A 22,672-nucleotide genomic window follows, 5' to 3' on the forward strand; every position below is an offset into this window, starting at 1 on the left:
CAGTCGAGCAGTGAATTTCAAACAGATTCAACCACAAAGACCGGGGAGGTTTTCCTATGCCTCGCAAATAAAGGAAACTATTGGTAGATGGGTAAAAAAAAATCAGACATTGAATACCCCTTTGAACACGATAAAGTTATTCATTATACTTTGGATGGCGTATCAATACACCCAGTCACTACAAAGATACTGGCGTCCTTCCTAACTCCGTTCCGAAGAGAAAGGAAATCGCTCAGGGATTTCACCATGACGCCAATGGTGACTTTAAAACAGTTAGAGTTAAAATAGCTATGATAGGAGAAAAAATTGTAGTTACTCGATAATAATAACCTAATTGTCAGAATGAAAAGGAAGCCTGTTCAGAGTACAAATATTTAAAAACATGCATCCTGTTTGCAACAAGGCACTAAAGCAATACTGCAAAAAACGTGGCAAAGTAATTTTGAATAAAAAGTCTTATGTTTGCGCCAAATCCAATACATTAATGAGTATTACTCTCCATATTTTCAAGGATAGTGGTGGCTACATCATGTTATGGGTATGCCTGTAATTGTTAAGGACTAGGCAGTTTTTCAGGATAAAAAATAAACAGAATGGTGCTAAGCACAGACAAAATCCTAGAGGAAAACCTGGTTCACTCTGCTTTCCACCAGACACTGTGAGATTAATTCACCTTTAAGCTGGACAATAACCTAAAACACAAGGCTAAATCTATACCGGAGTTACTAACCGAGAAAGTGAACGTTTCTCAGTGGCCGAGTTACATGTTTAATTTAAATATCCTTGAAAATCTATGGCAAGACCTGAAAATGGTTGTCTAGCAATGATCAACAACCAAATTGATGGAGCTTGAATACCTGTGAAAATAATCATGATAAATGTTGCACAATCCAGGTGAGGAAAGAGGTTGCACATTTCAGGTGTGGAAAGTTCTTAGAGATTTACCCAGAAAGAGTCACAGCTTCAATAGCCTTCAAAGGTCCTTCTCATTTACATTTACATTTAAGTCATTTAGCAGACGCTCTTATCCAGAGCGACTTACAAATTGGTGCATTCACCTTATGACATCCAGTGGGACAGTCACTTAACAATAGTGCATCTAAAACTTAGGGGGGTGAGAGGGATTACTTATCCTATCCTAGGTATTCCTTAAAGAGGTGGGGTTTCAGGTGTCTCCGGAAGGTGGTGATTGACTCCGCTGTCCTGGCGTCGTGAGGGAGTTTGTTCCACCATTGGGGGGCCAGGGCAGCGAACAGTTTTGACTGGGCTGAGCGGGAGCTGTACTTCCTCAGTGGTAGGGAGGCGAGCAGGCCAGAGGTGGATGAACGCAGTGCCCTTGTTTGGGTGTAGGGCCTGATCAGAGCCTGGAGGTACTGAGGTGCCGTTCCCCTCACAGCTCCGTAGGCAAGCACCATGGTCTTGTAGCGGATGCGAGCTTCAACTGGAAGCCAGTGGAGAGAACGGAGGAGCGGGGTGACGTGAGAGAACTTGGGAAGGTTGAACACCAGACGGGCTGCGGCGTTCTGGATGAGTTGAAGGGGTTTAATGGCACAGGCAGGGAGCCCAGCCAACAGCGAGTTGCAGTAATCCAGACGGGAGATGACAAGTGCCTGGATTAGGACCTGCGCCGCTTCCTGTGTGAGGCAGCGTCGTACTCTGTGGATGTTGTAGAGCCTTCTAAAAAGTATTGACTCAGGGGTCTGAATACTTATGTAAATGAGGTGTTTCTGTATTTCATTTTTTATCAAATGTTTCTAAAAACATGTTATCACTTTGTCATTATGGGGTGTTGTGTGTTCATTTTTGAATTCAGACTTTAATACAATAAAATGTGGAATAAGTATGAATCATTTCTGAAGGCACTGTATATCTTGACCTCTATCACTCTAGTATCCCTGCACATTGTAAATATGACACTGGAACTGACTGACCCTGTATATAGTATTTTTTATATTTTTTATTTGACCTTTATTTAACTAGGCAAGTCAGTTAAGAACGCATTCTTATTTTCAATGACAGCCTAGGAACAATGGGTGCCTGTTCAGGGGCAGAAGGACAGATTTATACCTTGTCAGCTTGGGGGTTTGAACTTGCAACCTTCTGGTTACTAGTCCAACGCTCTAACCACTGAGTATATCAGTAGGCATTCCTCTGTCTTTGTCTTTGACAGTGGGAGGTCCATCTGCTCTTCCTGCACCAGGCGCTGGGGCAGCTCAACAAATAGAGAGGCTGAATCCAGGGGCTTCGTGTGTGTGTACCTCATTTCTCTCTCCACCTCCTGTACTCCCAGGTTGGTCAGACTTCAAAAACTCAGGAGCAGAGCTCCTCTGAGACCATCCTACACAAGTATGAACGAGACTTCATCGTGGGAGAGGTGAGTTAACCTAACTTTTTGTAGCCTACTTTGAAATCAATGGGACATTTGTGCAAACACTTAGGATACACTTTTCCTCAGTTAGGATTCGACCCTTCAAAGTGGTGTGGATACCTCATTAAATCTCTAAGTCAAGCTAATTATAATAATTTGGTGGGTGCTTATATTTGTTCTATTTCACACAATGTGCAATACAAGTGTGAATTGGAAATATGTTTTTTGCATATCCCAACTCTCCCTGAGACACCCTCGGAGAGTGGGGTCACATCAAGGGTCTGCCATTTTCAACGGAGACCCTGGAGCTGATTTTTCATCTTCTCAGCTCGGGGATTCGAACTAGCAACCTTTCGGTTATTGGCCCAACGCTCTAACCGCCCATATTTCAAACCGGTTCCATCAATATTTATCTGTAATATGCAATACATATGTTTGTGGTAGATATTGTTTAATGATAAGATGTTCTGTGTTTGTTCCTCTTTCAGCAGGGCTCCAAAGATGGGGTCCTCCAGAGGGCTTTCCACAACACTTCCAGGCCACTCTCAGATACTCGGGGCAACTTTCAATGAAACACGCACACACGTAAAAGCGCACACACCCAAGCATTCTTGTGCACTCATACACCAAGCTCTGGATATTTGCTATGATCTCGCGTGCACACACACACACTTTCCCTCTTTCTCTCTCTCTCTGTCTCTCTCTCTCTCTCTCTCTCTCTCTCTCTCTCTCTCTCTCTCTCTCTCTCTCTCTCTCTCTCTCTCTCTCTCTCTCTCCATCTCTTGTGGTCTCTCTCTCTCGTGGTCTCTCTCTCTCTCTCGTGGTCTCTCTCTCTCGTGGTCTCTCTCTCTTGTGGTCTCTCTCGTTGTCTCGCTCTCTCTCTCGTTGTCGCTCGCTCTGTCTCTCTCGTTGTCTCTCTCGTTGTCTCTCTCTCTCTCTCTCATTGTCTCTCATTGTCGTTCTCTCATTGTCGTTCTCTCATTGTCGCTCTCTCGTTGTCGCTCTCTCGTTGTCGCTCTCTCTCTCTCGTTGTCGCTCTCTCTCTCGTTGTCGCTCTGTCGCTCTCGGTGTCGATCTCTCGCTCTCGTTGTCGATCTCTCGCTCTCTCTCTCTCTCGTTGACGATCTCTCGCTCTCTCGATGTCGATCTCTCGCCCTCTCTCTCTCGTTGTCGATCTCTCGCTCTCTCTCTCTCGTTCTCTCTCTCTCATTGTCGCTCTCTCTCTCTCGTTGTCGCTCTCGCTCTCTCGTTGTCGCTCTCTCGCTCTCTCTCTCTCGTTGTCTCTCTCTCTCTCTCGTTGTCGCTCTCTCTCTCGTTGTCGCTCTCTCTCTCTCTCTCGTTGTCGCTCTCTCTCGTTGTCGCTCTCTCTCTCTCTCGTTGTCGCTCTCTCTCTTATTGTCGCTCTCTCTCTCTTATTGTCGCTCTCTCTCTCTTGTTGTCGCTCTCTCGTTGTCGCTCTCTCGTTGTCGCTCTCTCGTTGTCGCTCTCTCGTTGTCTCTCTCTCTCTCGTTGTCTCTCTCTCTCTCGTTGTCTCTCTCTCTCTCGTTGTCTCTCTCTCTCTCGTTGTCTCTCTCTCTCTCGTTGTCTCTCTCTCTCTCGTTGTCTCTCTCTCTCTCGTTGTCTCTCTCTCTCTCTCTCTCTCTCTCTCTCTCTCTCTCTCGTTGTCTCTCTCTCTCTCTCTCTCTCTCTCTCTCTCTCTCTCTCTCTCTCTCTCTCTCTCTCTCTCTCTCGTTGTCTCTCTCTCTCTCTCTCTCTCTCTCTCTCTCTCTCTCTCTCTCTCTCTCTCTCTCTCTCTCTCTCTCTCTCTCTCTCTCTCTCTCTCTCTCTCTCTCTCTCTTGTCTCTCTCTCTCTCTCTCTCTCGTTGTCTCTCTCTCTCTCTCTCTCTCTCTCTCTCTCTCTCTCTCTCTCTCTCTTCTCTCTCTCTCTCGTTGTCTCTCTCTCTCGTTGTCTCTCTCTCTCGTTGTCGCTCTGTGTCTCTCCTTCTCTCTCATCCTTAAAAGGAAGGATCCACAACAGTCCCATACAACAGATGGTTTAATTTTTATAGCTACGGACACTGAGAATGTCTCTGTTTTTAACTCAAATAACTTGAAGGCTGACACTTAGCTCTGGAATGTTGTTTTTGTACATTTTCAGGAGTTTAGCAGAACTCCAAGATGGATAGACTTTTGCCAAGCAGGAGAAAGATGTTTTCCCCCTCCGCCAGTATTTGGTTGCTATGGTGACCTGCTCCTCAAGGCCCCAAAATAAGGGGTGAGGAATGCGGTGCTGTGGACGTTAACGATTGGCGGGGTGAGGAATACGGTGCTGTGGAAGTTAACGATCGACAGCTCATGAAAGAAACCCTCTATATTTGGAGACTCTGAGCGGGACCACGCTTCACAGTTGGCAGTGATATTGTTTTTCTTGACAGTGTTTCAGCTTTGATGGATGATAATGATGTATGTGTGCCAACATTGATTTGTAATTATGAACGTTGTATGTGTGGGGTTATGCTCTGTTGTGCCAGTGCACAAGTATAGCTGAAGAACACATTTAATACACCTCTAGGTGGCACTCATATGTCAATCAATCTATGAAAGGCCCAACATCATGTAAAAACTGTCATGAAACATTTGTTACAATTCTCAATGAACAGTACCATTGGGACTCAATGTCTTTATCGGAGGCCCATCAATAGACTGACTCTGAAGGAGAGAGAGAAAGGGTAAACTTGCCAAGGCACAAGGTAGGGGGATGTTGCCATTCCTTTCATTTCCAAAACAAACATGAGATGAGATGAACATTGTGAACCAGATGGGTTTAATGTATCTGGTATTCGAACAAGATCAGGCCAGGATGTACTCTGGCTCTGTTCAGCTCTACAAACCTCTGTCATGTTTTCACTATCAGGACTCTCATAACAAAGCCTCCATTAACACTTTATAAAGCCTATATAGATTGTGCTGAAATCATTCACAAGTACATGTCATGGGTGGTAAAAAGAGTCAGGCCACATTTGTCAAAGAACTACATATTGTTATGTCTCTCTGCAGATTAAAGGCTACTGATTATGTCAGCCTTGCTTGCCAGGTTTGAGACCAACAGCAATCTACATACTGTATGTGCATTCGGGAAGTATTCAGACCCCTTGACTTTTTCCTCGTTTTCTTACGTTAAGGCCTTGTTCTAAAATGGATTTTTTTTTTTTTGCTTTCATCAATCTACACACAATTCCCTATAATGACAAAGTGAAATTAGAAACATTTGCAAATGTATTAAATATAAAAACAGACATACCTTATTTACACAAGTATTCAGACCCTTTGCTATGAGACTTGAAATTGAGCTCAGGTGCATCCTGTTTCCATTGATCATCCTTGAGATGTTTATACAACTTGATTGGAGTCCAACTGTGGTAAATCCAATTGATTGGACGTAATTTGACACACCTGTCTATATAAGGTCCCACAGTTGACAGTGCATGTCAGAAAAAACAAAACCATGAGGTTGAAGGAATTGTCCGTAGAGCTCCAAGACAGGATTGTCACAGATCTGGGGAAGGGTACCAAAAAATGTCTGCAGCATTGAAGATTCCCAAAATCCCAGTGGCCTCTAATTGTTAAATAGAAGAAGTTTGGAACCACCAAGACTCTTCCTAGAGATGGCCAATCTGAGCAATTGGGTCAGGGAGGTGACCAGGAACCCGATGGTCATTCTGACAGAGCTCCAGAGTTAATCTGTGGAGATGTGAGAACATTCCAGAAGGACAACCATCTCTGCAGCACTCCACCAATCAGGACTTTATGGTAGAGTGGCCAGATGGAAGCCTGGGACTGGGAGACTAGTCAGGATAAAGGGAAAGATGAACGGAGCAAAGTACAGAGAGATTCTTGATGAAAACCTGCTCCAGAGCGCTCATGACCTCAGACTGGAGCAAAGGTTCCCCTTCCGACCCTAAGCATACAGTCAAGACAACGCAGGAGTGGCTTCAGGACAAGTCTCTGAATGTCCTTGTGTGGACCAGCCAGAGCCCGGAATTGAACCGGAATGAACATCTCGGGATAGACCTGAAAACAGCTGTGCAGTGACGCTCCCCATTCAACCTGACAGAGCTTCAGAGGATCTGCGGAGAAGAATTGGAGAAACTCCCCATATACAGGTGTGCCAAGCTTGTAGTGTCATGCCCAAGAAGACACTAAGCTGTAATTGCTGCCAAATGTGCGACAGCAAAGTAGTGAGTAAAGGGTCTGAATAGTTATGTAAATGTAATATTTCAGTTGTTTTTTTAGACATTTGCCAAAATGACTAAAACCTAGTTTTTGCCTCGTCATTATGGGGTATTGTGTATAGATTAATGAGGAGGAAAATATAATTTCATACATTTTAAGGCTGTAACGTAACAAAATGTGGAAAAAGTCAAGAGGTCTGAATAATTTCCAAATGCACTGTAGGTTACTGTTTACAAATGCCCAAAACTGCTCTACTCCCTCTACCACTGAGAATCTTTCTGGTTCAACCCTACGCTTAAGTCATCTTTGTTTTGAAAGACTAAAATGTTTCTCTGACATTTTAGTTTCATGTTTGGGTTGTGAGTTGAGACAAAATGGGGCTGTGTGTGCACATACAGAGCTGATCTCTCATTCACCTTCTCAAGATGAGCTTCCACCACATCCTGTCACTGTGTTGTCATTCGTGGCCCTGGAATTCGTTGGAATAATATGATAAGTGAAATTCCCACGATAGGCGTCCTCTTTTCACAGCTTTAGGACATTCCAGAGAATCTGCACAGCCATTTGGCTGTGAAGAGATCACACGGGTGTTCCTGTTGTGCCATGACTGATCTGAGGAGGATGAGGGGAGCTTGACTTCCAGGCATGACCCCTCTCTTCCAATACCATTGTTATGGAGAGGAAGTGGTGCTTATTGTTTTTGCCCCTGTGGGCCCAGCCTAGGCTACTGGGGTTAGGGTTAGTGTCAGCCTAGGCTACTGGGGTTAGGGTTAGGGTCAGCCTAGGCTACTGGGGTTAGGGTTAGTGTCAGCCTAGGCTACTGGGGTTAGGGTTAGTGTCAGCCTAGGCTACTGGGGTTAGGGTTAGGGTCAGCCTAGGCAACTGGGGTTAAGGTTAGGGTCAGCCAAGGCTGTGGTTAGTGTTAGGGTCAATTTAAAATGGGGTTAGGGCTAGGGTTAGGGTCGGCCTAGGCTACTGGGGTTAGGGTTAGTGTCAGCCTAGGCTACTGGGGTTAGGGTTAGTGTCAGCCTAGGCAACTGGGGTTAAGGTTAGGGTCAGCCAAGGCTATGGTTAGTGTTAGGGTCAACTTAAAATGGGGTTAGGGCTAGGGTTAGGGTCGGCCTAGGCTGGAATTAGTGTTAGGGTTAGCCTAAGATGGGGTTAGGGTCAGCCATGGCTAGGGTTAGGGTTAGGGTCAGCCTAGGCTGGGGTTAGGGTTAGGGTCAGCCTAGGGCCTAGGCTATTGGGGTTAGGGCTAGGCTGGGGTTAGGGTCAGACTAGGATGGGCTTAGTTTTATGGTTAGGGTTAGCCTAGGCTGGGATCAGACTAGGCTGGGGTTAGGGTTAGCCTAGGCTGGGGTTAATGTTAGGGTCAGACTAGGCTGGGGTCAGACTAGGCTGGGGTTAGTGTCATCATGGGTTGGGGTTAGTGTTAGGATTCAGTCTAGGTTGGGGTCAGACTAGACTGGGATTATGGTCAGACTAGGCTGGGGTCAGACTAGGCTGGGGTTAGTGTCATCATGGGTTGGGGTTAGTGTTAGGATTCAGTCTAGGTTGGGGTCAGACTAGACTGGGATTATGGTCAGTCTAGGCTGGGGTCAGACTAGGCTGGGGTTATGGTCAGACTAGGATGGGGTTATGGTCAGACTAGGCTGGGGTTAGGGTCAGACTAGGCTGGGGTTAGTGTTAGGGTTCAGTCTAGGCTAAGGTTAGTGTTAGGGTCAGACTAGGCTGGGGTCAGTCTAGGCTGGGGTCAGACTAGGCTTGGGTTAGTGTTAGGGTTCAGTCTAGTCTGGGGTTAGGGCTAGGGTTAGGGTCAGCCTAGGCTGAGATTAGAATAAGGGTTAGTCTAGGCTGGGGTTAGGGTCAGACTAGGATGGTGTTAGTGTTATGGTTATGGTTAGCCTAGACTGGGATCAGACTAGGCTGGGGTTATGGTTAGCCTAGGCTTGGATCGGACTAGGTTAGGGTTAGCCTAGGCTGGGGTTAGTATTAGGGTTAGCCTAGGCTGAGGTTAGTGTTAGGGTCAGACTAGGCTGGTGTCAGTCTAGGCTGGGGTCAGACTAGGCTAGGGTTATGGTCAGACTAGGCTGGGGTTATGGTCAGACTAGGATGGGGTTAGGGTTCAGTCTAGGTTGGGGTTAGTGTTAGGGTCAGACTAGGCTGGGGTCAGACTAGGCTGGGGTTATGGTCAGACTAGGCTGGGGTTATGGTCAGACTAGGCTGGTGTTATGGTCAGACTAGGCTGGGGTTATGGTCAGACTAGGATGGGGTTATGGTCAGACTAGCCTGGGGTTAGTGTTAGGGTTCAGTCTAGGCTTGGGTTAGTGTTAGGGTTCAGTCTAGGCAGGGGTTTGTGTTGGGTTCAGCCTAGGCTGGGGTTAGGGTCAGCATAGGCTAGGGTTTCTATTTATTTAACCTTCATTTAACTTGGAGTAAGGCTGGGGTTAGTGTTTGGGTTAGCCTAGGCTGGGGTTAGGGTTGGGGTCAGCCTAATATGGGGTTAGGGTTAGATTTGGCTGGGGTTAGTGTTAGCCAAGGCGGGGGGTTATTTCAGCCTAAACTGGCGTTAGGGTTAGTGTCAGCCTAGGCTAGGGTTAGGGTCAGCCTAATCTGGAGTTAGCTGTGAGGTTAGCCTAGACTGGGGTTGGGTTCAGCCTGGGCTGGGGTTAGGGTTGGGGTCAGCCTGGACTGGGGTTAGGGTTGGGGTCATCCTGGGCTGGGGTTAGGGTTGGGGTCAGCCTGGACTGGGGTTAGGGTTGAGGCTGGGGTTAGGGTTGGGGTCCTCCTGGGCTGGGGTTAGGGTTGGGGTCAGCCTAGGGCCTAGGCTACTGGGGATAAGGCCAGCATGCTTCAGTTCGGCTGGCGCCTAGCCAAAATTGAATTAAATTAGTATTTGGTAACAGTGCCATTAAATTGTTTAACTTGGGTCAAACGTTTCAGGTAGCCTTCCACAAGCTTCCCACAAAATGTTGGGTGAATTTTGGCCCATTCCTCCTGACAGAGCTGGTGTAACTGAGTCAGGTTTGCACGCCTCCTTCAGTTCTGACCACAAATTCTCTATAGGATTGAGGTCAGGGCTTTGTGATGGCCACTCCAATATCTTGACTTTGTTGTCCTTAAGCCATTTTGCCACAACATTAGAAGTATGCTTAGGGTCATTGTCCATTTGGAAGACCCATTTGTGAACAAGCTTTAACTTCCTGACTGATGTCTTGAGATGTTGCTTCAATACATCCACATAATTGTCCTCCCTCATGATGTCATCTATTTTGTGAAGTGCACCAGTCCCTCCTGCAGCAAAGCACCCTCACAACATGATGCTGCCACCCTTGTGTTTCACGGTTGGGATGTTATTCTTCGGCTTGCAAGCCTCCCCTTTTCCTCCAAACATAATGATGGTCATTAGGGCCAAACAGTCTTATTTTTGTTTCATCAGACCAGAGGACATTTCTCCAAAAAGTACGATCTTTGTCCCCATGTGCAGTTGCAAACCAAAGTCTGGCTTTTATATGACGGTTTTTGAGCATTGGCTTCTTCCTTGCTGAGCAGCCTTTCAGGTTATGTCGATATAGGACTTGTTTTACTGTGGATATAGATACTCTTGTACCTGTTTCCTCCAGCATCTTCACAAGGTCCTTTGTGTCACAACTTCTGCCAAAGTTGTTGCCTCTCCTTGTTCGGGCGGTGCTCGGCGGTCGACGTCACCGGCCTTCTAGCCATCATTGATCAATTTTTAATTTTCCATTGGTTTTGTCTCGTCTTCCCACACACCTGTTTTCAATCCCATTCATTACTTGTTGTGTATTTAACCCTCTGTTTCCCCTCATGTCTTTGTCAGAGATTGTTTTATGTCAAGTGTTGTTTTTTTGTTGTATAGGTGCGTGACGGGTCCTCGTATGTACGTATGTACGTATGTACGTACGTATGTATGTACGTATGTATGTATGTATGTATGTATGTATGTATGTATGTATGTATGTATGTATGTATGTATGTATGTATGTATGTATGTATGTATGTATGTATGTATGTATGTATGTATGTATGTATGTATGTATGTATGTATGTATGTATGTATGTATGTATGTATGTATGTATGTATGTATGTATGTATGTATGTATGTATGTACGTACGTACGTATGTATGTACGTATGTACGTATGTATGTACGTATGTATGTATGTATGTATGTATGTATGTATGTATGTATGTATGTGTACGTACGTACGTATGTAGTGTTTGGAGCATGTTAAGTGGACTTATATTAAAAGACTCCATTTACACTCCGTTTGACTCTCCTGTGCCTGACTTCCCTGCCACCTATACACACCACTCTGACACTTTGCTGTTGTTCTGGGATTGATTTGCACTTTTCGCACCAAAGTATGTTCATCTCTAGGAGACAGAACGCGTCTCCTTCCTGAGCGGTATGACGGCTGCGTGGTCCCATGGTGTTCATACTTGCATACCATTGTTTGTACAGATGAACATGATACCTTCAGGCGTTTGGAAATTGCTCCCAAGGAAGAACCAGACTTGTGGAGATCTACTATTTTTTTCTGAGGTCTTGGCAGATTTCTTTGGATTTTCCCATGATGTCAAGCAAAGAGGCACTGAGTTTGAAGGTAGGCCTTGAAATACAACCACAGGTACACCTCCAATTGACTCATTATGTTAATTAGACATAATAATTTTCTGGAATTTTCCAAGCTGTTTAAAGACACAGTCAACTTATTGTATGTAAACTTCTGACCCACTGGAATTGTGATACAGTGAAATAATCTGTCTGTAAACATTTGTTGGAAAAATGACCACAAAGTAGATGTCCTAATCGACTTGCCAAAACTGTAGTTTCTTAACAAAAAATGTGTGGAGTGGTTGAAAAATAAATTTTAATGACTCCAACCTAAGTGTATGTAAACGTCTGACTTCAACTGTACCCATTAAAGTGGAACTGACAGCGTTTTAGCAAGATCAAATCTTATTCAAATCTGTTCATATACACTCCCAGGAAGAATATGACACATGTCTTTAAATTTTCTGACAAGCGAGTATTTTCATATGGTCATTTTCACGTTTTCATGAATTCATAGACTGTTTGGGAATGACGAGTGAGAAAGTGACCCCAACCCTAATTAAATCTACTAAAAACATGTCTTGTCCAGGACCGGAGTCCACGTTCACCGGTGCGCCATAGACAATAGCCTTTTCATATCTGAAAAGTAGTTCAAACACTTCCCCTTTAACATGACAGGAACATAGAGAGCTGGTGGCAGATTCCCTGTCACCACACACACACATGAGCGAAGGCACGTACCAACACACGCAGGCATACAAGCACGCACCCACACACACACCTGCCACCAGCCTAGGGGTAGTCTAAATTACATTTCCACTCTTCCTCTATCCTGAGTTCTGTTTTTGTTATTCTGATACAGTAAAGACAAGGAAGGAATGTTAGATCATGATATTTGTAAGATAACCAACAATGCGGGTACTGTGAGTAAAGCTAAGTTAATGTTCATCAGTTGGGTTGACAATTTCCCAAAACACTCTTCAATAAACGGCATGACAAAGAGAGCCTTGTGATGTGACATAACAGCAAAGCCCAGCCCCTTGTCTAGACGTCTCCTCCCAATAGTGTTTTTAGTGCATCTTAAAGAGAATTGGTATGAGACACACACAGCTGTCTGTGTTGAAGTGCACTCCGGGGTTAAATGGTCCGATACGGAGACGTCCACAACGTCCAATAAGACAGGAGAAAATGTTCAAGTACTCCAACTCTCTCCCGAGCAACACCAAGATAATGACACAGTTGAAGGGAAATTGTAGGGTAGCATCGGCTTGGAACTGTTAACACTGACCTGGAGAGACCCTTTTGGGCATTCCAGAGTGGTTCTGGGATTCTTGGAAGTGCGCCGTGTTTGCATTCTTTGTTCCTGGCTTCAGCAGAGGTTGTGCGTCTCTGTGAAATTGGACTGGGACATAGCTAGGCCCAGGAGTTTTCCTGACCATGGGACTTAACTGGGATTAATCTCCGGGTTCTCAAGTTTTAGGATTTACTGAAACTGGGGCCCAGTGTTGTTCCTGGCTTCAGATCAGGTGGTTAGGAACAACTCCTGGCCCTATGCCCATTTCAGGTCCCAACTCCTGGCCCTATGCCCATTTTAAAGGGTACTTCAGGATTTTGTCAATGGAGCCCTTTATCTCATTCCCCAGTCAGATGAACTTGTGGATACATTTTGTATGTCTCTCCGTGCAGTTTGAAGGAAGTTGCTAACTAACATTAGCTCAATGCCTCGAAGTCTGTGGTAACTGCTAGCATGCTGGTAGATTCCATAGGCTTCCAGTCATTGCGTTAACACTAGTTAGCACTGGCTTGCGAAACAACCTCTAACTTCCTTCATACTGGATGCAGAGATGTAAAAATGGTATCCTTGAGTTAATATGACTCTGGGGAAGTAGATAAAATCCCAAAGTATTCCTTTAAGGGCCCAACTCCTGGCCCTAGTCCCATTTAGGGGCCCAACTCCTGGCCCTAGTCCCATTTAAGGACCCAACTTTGGGCCTTAGACATTGATGCGCTGAAAAGTTGGTTGCACAGAATTCCTAGATGAAATATAACATAGTATATTATAGATTGTAGGTTTTTAAAGGTGGCAGCTAGTCGGAGCAAGCTTAGAGTTCCTATGAGCGATAACATGATAAAAAGTGACTGACTGTGTAATAAGTGTACCCAAGTGTTTTCAGTGGACTTAGAAAACTGCATGTAATCCTTTAAACTGATTAAAGGAATTCCTTTAAGGGATATAGCTTGATAATAAAATGTGATTGACAGGCTGATCTGTAATAGGCTGCATCAGGAACACAATGAACTCTATAGAAATCTTGAGTTCAACTTCGACTCGAATTCAAATTCAACTGTTGCCCACTCCATCTATTTTGGTTAATGAACAAAAGCGTTGTTTATCTCCTCGTCTTCAGAACTATTCTAATGAGTTTGTTCCATTGCGCATCGTACATAATTTGGATTTTATTCATCCCATAATAGATGTTTGTTCCAAGAACATTCTACCCCAATGTTTAAAAATAGACTGTCTGTCTGAAATAGACAATGCCCCTCTATTTGAGTGTCAAAGAATGCACTGTGTCTCATGTGAGACCAGCTGACATGTCGAGCAATATCGCTATTAATATACAGTGGGGCAAAAAATTATTTAGTCAGCCACCAATTGTGCAAGTTCTCCCACTTAAAAAGATGAGAGAGGCCTGTAATTTTCATCATAGGTCCACTTCAACTATGACAGACATAAATTAGAAGAAAAAATCCAGAAAATCACATTGTAGGATTTTTTATGAATTTATTTGCCAATTATGGTGGAAAATAAGTATTTAGTCACCTACAAACAAGCAAGATTTCTGGCTCTCACAGACCTGTAACTTCTTCTTTAAGAGGCTCCTCTGTCCTCCACTTGTTACCTGTATTAATGGCACCTGTTTGAACGTGTTATCAGTATAAAAGACACCTGTCCACAACCTCAAACAGTCACACTCCAAACTCCACTATGGCCGAGACCAAAGAGCTGTCAAAGGACACCAGAAACAAAATTGTAGACCTGCACCAGGCTGGGAAGACTGAATCTGCATGGAGGAATGTGCCAAAATACCAGCAACAATGTATGAAAACCTTGTGAAGACTTACAGAAAACGTTTGACCTCTGTCATTGCCAACAAAGGGTATATAACAAAGTATTGAGAAACTTTTGTAGGTGACCAAATACTTATTTTCCACCATAATTTGCAAATAAATTCATTAAAAATCCGACAATGTGATTTTCTGGATTTTTTCTTCTAATTTTGTCTGTCATAGTTGAAGTTTACCTATGATGAAAATTACAGGCCTCTCTCATCTTTTTAAGTGGGAGAACTTGCACAATTGGTGGCTGACTAAATACTTTTTTGCCCCACTGTACATGTTAATGTTCGACCTGCTTGCCGAACATCTCATTCCAAAATCATGGGCATTAATATGGAGTTAGTCCCCCCTTTGTTGCTATAACAGCCTCCAGAACATTGCTGCAGGGACTTGTTTCCATTCAGCCACGAGTATTAGTAAGGTCGGACACTGATGTTGGGTGATTTAGGCCTGGCTCACAGTCGGGGATCTGTGCAGGCCAGTCAAGTTCTTCCACACCGACCGTGACAAACCATTTCTGTATAGACCTTGCTTTATGCAAGGGGGAATTGTCATGCTGAAACAAAGGGCCTTCCCCAAACTGTTCCCACAAAGTTGGAAGCACAGAATCGTCTAGAATTTCATTGTATGCTGTAGTGTTAAGATTTGCAAAACATCACTTCTCATCATTGTCCCTGTCCAAATAAACTTCATAAATAAATACAGCAGAACCATCAATGTTTCTTAGGGGCAAAAATACATTCACATAATTTGATATCCAGTATCCAATCAAATTCATATCGACCATGTGGCCCAATCAGGAACAACTTCATGCTCCCATTTGCCCAGGTCCAATGGCTCGGGGCTGGGTTTCTACTAAGCTAACATTTTTATTTTTTTAAGATGGTCATACCAAGGATCATTTTGCTATTTTATTTAGAATATATATATATATATATTATTAAACATTGAATTTGGCCTTACTGCTATTAGGCCATACACTAAAAAAAATGGATGTTCTGAAAATAAATCAAAAGGAAGTATGTTTTGAAGTGTCTGTCCTATATCTGAGAGATATAGGAAAGCTCAGGAAAAAACAAACATATATAGATATCTCATAGAGAATAATAGAAGCCTCTAATGGCCAAAACTCCGTTTTAGCATGGGCAGCGCCATTGAGTGCTTTCACCATGCCTCTAACATTTTAAAGTAGTCAAAGTAGTCAACAGGGAGGGGATTCCTATGGGTTTTTAGCATCAATGGCGCTACCCATTCTGTCACAGACCCTATGATGGCACAGATATAAAGATACGTCCTCTATCTATCTCCATGAGATATCTCTAGCTTAAATAGACATATTTTTATGGGGATTTTTATTTTTATTTTGCTAATTAAATTTCCATGGGGTGCGGACATAAACTCTAGTACAAGACGGAGTTTAATTTTTACATTTTTTATCAAGTCATATGCTCAGAAAACAAATTTAACAATGCACTCTACGAATGACAGATATGGCCAATCTATCCCCTTTGGCTAACCATGCTTAGTAACAGCCCATCTAAGCATAATAATAACCAACACTAATAACCAACACATAAACTTCCCTCCAGGCCATATGGAAAGTCCCTCAGAGGTTTGAATCTCCTCTCCAGTCATAAAGGGCTCGCTCTTTCCACCACGCTGCCTGTGGCCAACATGACTGATCTTCCGCAATGTGCCAGGTCAGCAACGGCAGCAGATAGCTATGTCCTGGGGGGCACACATGCCGAGCATGGCTGAATGATTGGCATTCCCATGATCTCCCGCCCTGATTGGCCGAAGGACTGTTTTTGAAACGGATGTCATGGTTGGACACAGAACTGCCGTGTCATTCGTCTCTCACTTACTTAGACCTTTTGGATGAGTGACTGTAAAGGAAAGGCCTCATGGGCTTGTACTTTGCAAGTTCTATGCACAAAAATCATGGACAATCACTTTGTAGTTTTTGTGTAGTAGGTGTTGTAATTCCGTTTAGTTGCTTTAATCTTTAGGTCAGCCTTACAAAGGGTGATTCTTCAATGTCATTGATAGTTTTTCCTGTATGCTGCACAACACATTTCCTTGTTCAGGATCTAAGCCTTGAAAGCATAGGCCTGATTGCCTGTGGCAACTATAGGTTTTCTTTTTTCAAAGTAGTGTAAGCACTTCCAACAAAAATCCACAGGTGCAGGGAACAAATACTGTTATGGGGAGAAATACATGCTGCAGCATGCCATGCACTCTAAGCAGACCCTGCTTGGATGTTTATGAGAATACAAAAAGTTATTTCTAACAAGAGTTGTTGTCATGTCTGTGATTCTTTTACACCTGTTTTAACACTTTAAAAAACATTAATCTTAAGAATTTAGGAACTTGTGAAGTTATTTTGTGTTCCGAGCAGCTTAAACACAGTGAAGGCAGACCACCGTTAATGTGTTAGAGAGAGAGAGAGCGAGAGAGAGAGAGAGAGAGAATCATTGCGGCGGAAAAGTACTCAATTGTCATAAAGATGTGAATCAAGTAAAAGTCACCCAGTGAAATACTACTTGAGTAAAAATCTCAAAGTATTTGTTTTTAAATATACTTAGGTTTCAAAAGTAAATGGAATAGCTAAAATGTACATAAGTTTCAAAAGTAAAAGTATAAACAGTTTCAAATTCCTTATATTAAGCAAACCAGACGGCACAATTTTTTTTATTGATGCATAGCCAACACTCAGACATAATTTACAAACGAAGCATTTGTGTTTAGTGAGTCCGCCAGATCAGAGGCAGTAGGGATGACCAGAGATGTTCTCTTGATAAGTGTGTAAATTGGACCATTTTCCTGTCAAAATGTAACAAGTACTTTTGGGTGTCGGGGAAAATGTATGGAGTAAAAAGTACATCATTTTCTTTAGGGATGTAGTGAAGTAAAAGTTGTCAAAAACATAAATAGTAAAGTACAGATACCCCAAAAAACGACTTAAGCTCACGGATCAAAAAAATCGACAACATCCGGTGAAGCTGGAGCGCGCCAAATTCAACTTACAAAATTGTAATATTAAACAGTCATGAACATACAAGTGTCCTACATCATTTAAAAGCTTCACTTCTTGTTAATCAAACCGCATTGTCAGATTTCAAAAAGGCTTTACAACGAAAGCATACCATGTGATTATCTGAAGACAGTGCCCCACACCAAAATACTTTTCCAAACCAGCACAGGCGTCACAATTGTAACAAATAACAATAAAATAAATCACTTACCTTTTTAAGATCTTCCTCTGTTTGCAGTCCCACGGGTCCCAGCTACACAACAAATGGTCATTTTGTTCAATAAAGTCCTTCTTTATATCCCAAAAATGTCAGTTTAGTAGGCACGCTTGATTCAGTAATCCACTCGCTCAACATGCATACAAACGAATCCAAAAAGTTACCAGTAAAGTTCGTCCAAACAAGTCAAACGATGTTTCTAATTAATCCGCAGGTACTCTAATATCAAAATAATTTATGAAATTGAAGACCGAGAATAATATGTTCAATAGGGAAGATAAATAACGAAGAGCGCACATCTCATTCATGCGCTCAACAAGACTACATTCCTAATGAGAGACACCTTGGAAAAACTACAACTACTCAATAATTAAAAAAGAAAACAAGCCTGAAAACCTTTCTGAAGACTGTGGACATCTAGTGGAAGCCATCGGAACTGCAATCTGGGAGCTATTTATTTGTATATCCTATAGAAAAGCAATGAAATGGACTGTGACCTCAGAAAAACATTTTCCTGATGTAATTTCCTCGGGCTTTCGCCTGCCATATCAGTTCTGTTATACTCACAGACATGAATTTAACAGTTTTAAAAACTTCAGAGTGTTTTCCATCCAATGCTTCCAATTATATGCATATCCTAGCTTCCGGACCTGAGTTGGAGGCAGTTTACTTTGGGCACTTCATTCATCCAAACTTACGAACATTGCCCCCTAGCCCTAAGAGGCTTTAGTACTTTAAAGTATTTTTACACAAGTACTATACACCACTGATTATGGTGACACTCAACTATATGCCCTCAGCGGCGTGTGAGTAATATGTGAGAGCAAATGCCAACTATTTGTTTTCAGATGGAGAAAAGCAATTTCACCATGGTAATGTCATGATATTCTCTGTATTTTCAACAAGGTGGAGAGGAACGGTGGGGTAAGAGCCTAAACACATAGCGAGAAGAGTGTCTCAAAAGCACCCATGGAAAAGGGGAAAATGGCCAAATACTTTTTTTATTTTCCGTTGCTGAATTCATTCCCATCGGCACCGATCCTCATCCTGCATACTGTTTTCATGAGTAGTGTGTGTAACGGTTTTCTTCCTCCTCTGAAGAGATGAAACAGGGATCGGACCAATATGCAGCGTGGTTATTGTTAAGCATCTTTAATAAAGACTAAAACGTAAACACTATACAAATACAAAAAACGTGGGAAAACCGAAACAGTCCTAACTGGTGCAAAACACAGAGACAGGAACAATCACCCACAAAATACCTAAAGAATATGGCTGCCTAAATATGGTTCCCAATCAGAGACAACGATAAACACCTGCCTCTGATTGAGAACCACTCCAGGCAACCATAGACTTACCTAGAACACTCAACTGAACACAACCCCATAGACTACAAAACCCCTTCACTGTCACGCCTTGGTCATTGTATTTTGTGTTTTTGTTATATGTTTGGGTAGGCCAGGGTGTGACATGGGTTTATATGTTGTTTTTCGTATTGGGGTTTGTAGTATTTGGGATCGCGGCTGTTTAGGGGTGTTGTATAGGCTTGGCTGCCTGAGACGATTCTCAATCAGAGTCAGGTGATTCTCGTTGTCTCTGATTGGGAACCGTATTTAGGGAGCCATAGTTTCGCTTTGTATTTTGTGTGTGATTGTTCCTGTCTTTGTGTAGTGTTCACCAGATAGGCTGTAATTAGTTTCACGTTCCGTTTTGTTGTTTTTGTATTTTGTATCAGTTATTTCATGTACCGCGATTACTTCATTAAAGTCATGAGTAACCAACACGCTGCATTTCGGTCCGACTCTCTTCCTTCAACAGACGAACGCCGTTACATTCACAAAACAAGACACATAAATCACCCATTTCACACCCTGGCCTAACCAACATAATAAAGAAAACACAGAAATACTAAGGCCAGGGCGGGCGTCTGTCCACGGTGGCGGCTCTGGCGCGGGACGTGGACCCCACTCCAACACAGTCTTAGTCCGCTTACTTAGCGTCCCTTGAGTGGCGACCCTAACAAAGGGTAACCTTAACAAAGGGCCCCACAGGACTGAGGGGCAGCTCGGGACTGAGGGGCAGCTCGGGACTGAGGGGCAGCTCGGGACTGAGGGGCAGCTCGGGACTGAGGGGCAGCTCGGGACTGAGGGGCAGCTCAGGACTGAGAGGTAGCCCAAGACTAAGAGATAGCTCAGGCTCTGGTGGATCCTGGCTGAATGGCGGCTCTGGCGGATCCTTGCAGTCTGGCGGATCCTGACAGACTGACGGCTTTGGCTGCTCCAGGCTGAAGAAAACACAGAAATACTAAGGCCAGGGCGTGACCGTGTGTCTCAGATATCAAGGCACAGGAATAAAAAATCACAAGTCCAGTTTGACCCAGAAGGCCAGGAGAGAGTGCTGTTCAGATACACTACATCAAACACACAACAGTACACAAACACACACACACACACCAGTTACATTCTTTCATCAGGTTCTTGAATTCTTTCAACGGGTTCATAATTTGCATAATTGAGCCTTCAAGTTGTTTCCAACACGTTGACCAGCCAATACTTGTGTTGTTTTTACACACACCTGTAACAGCAGTGTGGTCTAGTCACAGACTTGAAGGATTCTGCCCACATGAGTCATTGTCTGATACTGTATGTGTCAGTTATAAACTTTACTGGAAATTCCCTTCAACTGGAGTGGATGGAGCAAGCGGGGATTGCTCAATAACGTGCTGTAGTAATTGCAGCAATAATACTGTGTTTCCTCATAAGGGTTCTGTCAGAATTTAATAGAGGAATTTTAACCAAATAAACAACGCTAGACCGCACTTGTCTTGATCTGAGACAGTCAGTCGTTCTATCTTGAAATATGAATACATGGGAATATGCAATGTCATTGAAGTAACAGAACAAAATACCACCCCAACACATTCTATGTGATCCCTATCTATAGAAGGAATTAATCCCATTCAAATACAACCCTATCCAATTGCATTCCTCTCCATCCCACCTTATCGTGTTAAGCTGTATTCCATTCTGTGCCCCACTATCCTATCCCAGTTTATCTCACCCCTTTAGAATTCTACTCTCCTCTACACGGTTCTATCATGTCCAGTTTCAATCCCGTGTTATCCTATTGTTCCCTCCGAGCCTCAGGACAGAAACCCAGTCCTCAGTGAGATGGCCTCTCCTCCTACCCTCTCTTAGAATAAGTCATTCGGTGTAGTAATGCTAGCCTGCTTTGTCTATCACACAGCTCCAGGAAAGCTCCTTCCTTCCACAATTAGATTTGGACCCACAACCCATGGGGCTTTAACTTTGGTTAACTGAAGCCCGCCCAAGTGCACAGACAGCAGGAAATTTTAAGACCAGCGATTTTGGATTCCACTAGAACCAGAAATGGCTCCTTTCAATGTCCATTATTTCAAAGGGACACGCCACTTGACATTCCTTTGGAAGTTCACAGGAAGTCTGCCACAATGGGGGCAAATAGCCAGAGGCTTGTTGTTAACAGGCGGAGACAAAGAGAGGTGAGGGTCGGGGCGAGAGGAAGTAGTGGGGAGGTGTTAAAAACAAACAATGCTTTTAATGAGGGTGTCCACATTCAAGGGGAAACTCAAACATGCCTTTAACACCTTGTTGACCTTGCGCCCGGCCCTATTACATAGTCAGGCGGCAGGTAGCCTAGTTGTTAGAGCGTTGGTCCAGTAACCGAAAGGTCGCTAGATTAAATCCCTGAGCTGAATAGGTAAACATTTGTTGTTCTGCCCCTGAACAAGTCAGTTAACCCACTGTTCCTAGGCTGTCATTGTAAATAAGAATTTGTTCTTAACTGACTTGCCTATTTAATAAACATATTACAAATCGCCATCCAGACAACTTGGCTATGTTAATTTTAAAAAGTATGTTTAAGAATACCCACCACCACTCAAAACCTCCCAAAACGTGGAATGTGTGCTTTAATAAAGGTGGGACAGTGAATCCCAGGGGACACACACCAGAGGAAATGCATTATCAGGATGTTTGATGTAATTTAAACAGAGAGTAATGAGCTGTGGGCTGCATTCAGCAAGGCACTACGCCGTGGAATGTATTATGTAGGACTGTTTTCACATTCCCAAATTTTGAAAATGACAATGTTTATTAGGTTTGCCTGGGAGGTTTGATGTGTTGCCAAGAATACCCTTGCTTCCAAAGACCCTGATTCTAACATCAGAAGCTTCATCCGACAATCCACATTTCCTTCAAAATATGGACTGGAGACTTGAGTTGTTGGTTCAGCTTCCTCCCTCTCCCAGCCTCACCTTAACCATGAGAGGTAAAAAGAAAAGACTAAACTTTCTCAGAACAAGTGCCTGAAGCCAGTTTCCGCATACCGGCAGAGGGGTTGGTAAAACAATTGGCTAACTACGAGTTTTGATTTTTCAGTAGTCCTTTGAAGTTTCTGGCCAGTGTTTATGGTTGCTGAAAGGTCAGTAAAGGAGAAGGGTCAGTATGCATTTGTCACAGTTAGTTTTGGGCTATATACGCAACATCTACGCTAATTTGGGGGCCAGTCTGAAAGGCAGATTCCATCTTCATAGCCTTTTGGTCCATAAGTAACAAATAGGATCCATTTACATAGACATTGAGTCCATTGGGGTGGCAGCGTAGCCTGGTGGTTAGAGCATTGGACTAGTAACTGAAAGGTTGCATGTTCAAATCCCCGAGCTGATTGGGGAAGGTAGCTTTCTCCTGACATCCGCGAAACCTAGATTAGCCTGTCGGACTACCAGTTGGTGAAGTGTGATTCCTCACTCCAGAGAACGCATTGCTACACCTCCAGAGTCCAATGGCGGCAAGCTTTTACACCACTCCAGATGACGCATGGCATTGCGCATGGGGATCTTAGGCTTGTGTGCGGCTACTCATCCTTGGAAAAACAATTCATGAAGTTCCCGAAGAACAGTTCTTGTGCTGAAGTTGCTTCCAGAGGCAGTTTGGAACTTGGTAGTGAGTGTTGCAACCAAGGACAGATTATTTTTATGCGCTATGTGCTTGAGCACTCTGTGGTCCCGTTAGGTCAGCTTGTGTGGCCTACCACTTCCCTGTGAACCGTTGTTGCTCCTAGACTTTTCCACTTCACAATTAAAGCACTTACAGTTGACCGGGG

The 22,672-nt window shown here is 43.6% G+C and overlaps 1 long non-coding RNA gene across 1 annotated transcript; it reads left to right on the forward strand.

The window, feature by feature from the left end:
• The first annotated feature begins 2,235 nt into the window (after positions 1-2,235).
• On the forward strand, positions 2,236-5,554 carry LOC124041000. The gene is made up of 3 exons (XR_006839835.1): positions 2,236-2,374; positions 2,857-2,953; positions 4,506-5,554. It is a non-coding gene; the product is annotated as an uncharacterized LOC124041000 (long non-coding RNA).
• The last annotated feature ends 17,118 nt before the right edge of the window (positions 5,555-22,672 follow it).

Source organism: Oncorhynchus gorbuscha, linkage group LG08 (genome assembly GCF_021184085.1).
Source record: "Oncorhynchus gorbuscha isolate QuinsamMale2020 ecotype Even-year linkage group LG08, OgorEven_v1.0, whole genome shotgun sequence".
Taxonomy (NCBI): domain Eukaryota; kingdom Metazoa; phylum Chordata; class Actinopteri; order Salmoniformes; family Salmonidae; genus Oncorhynchus; species Oncorhynchus gorbuscha.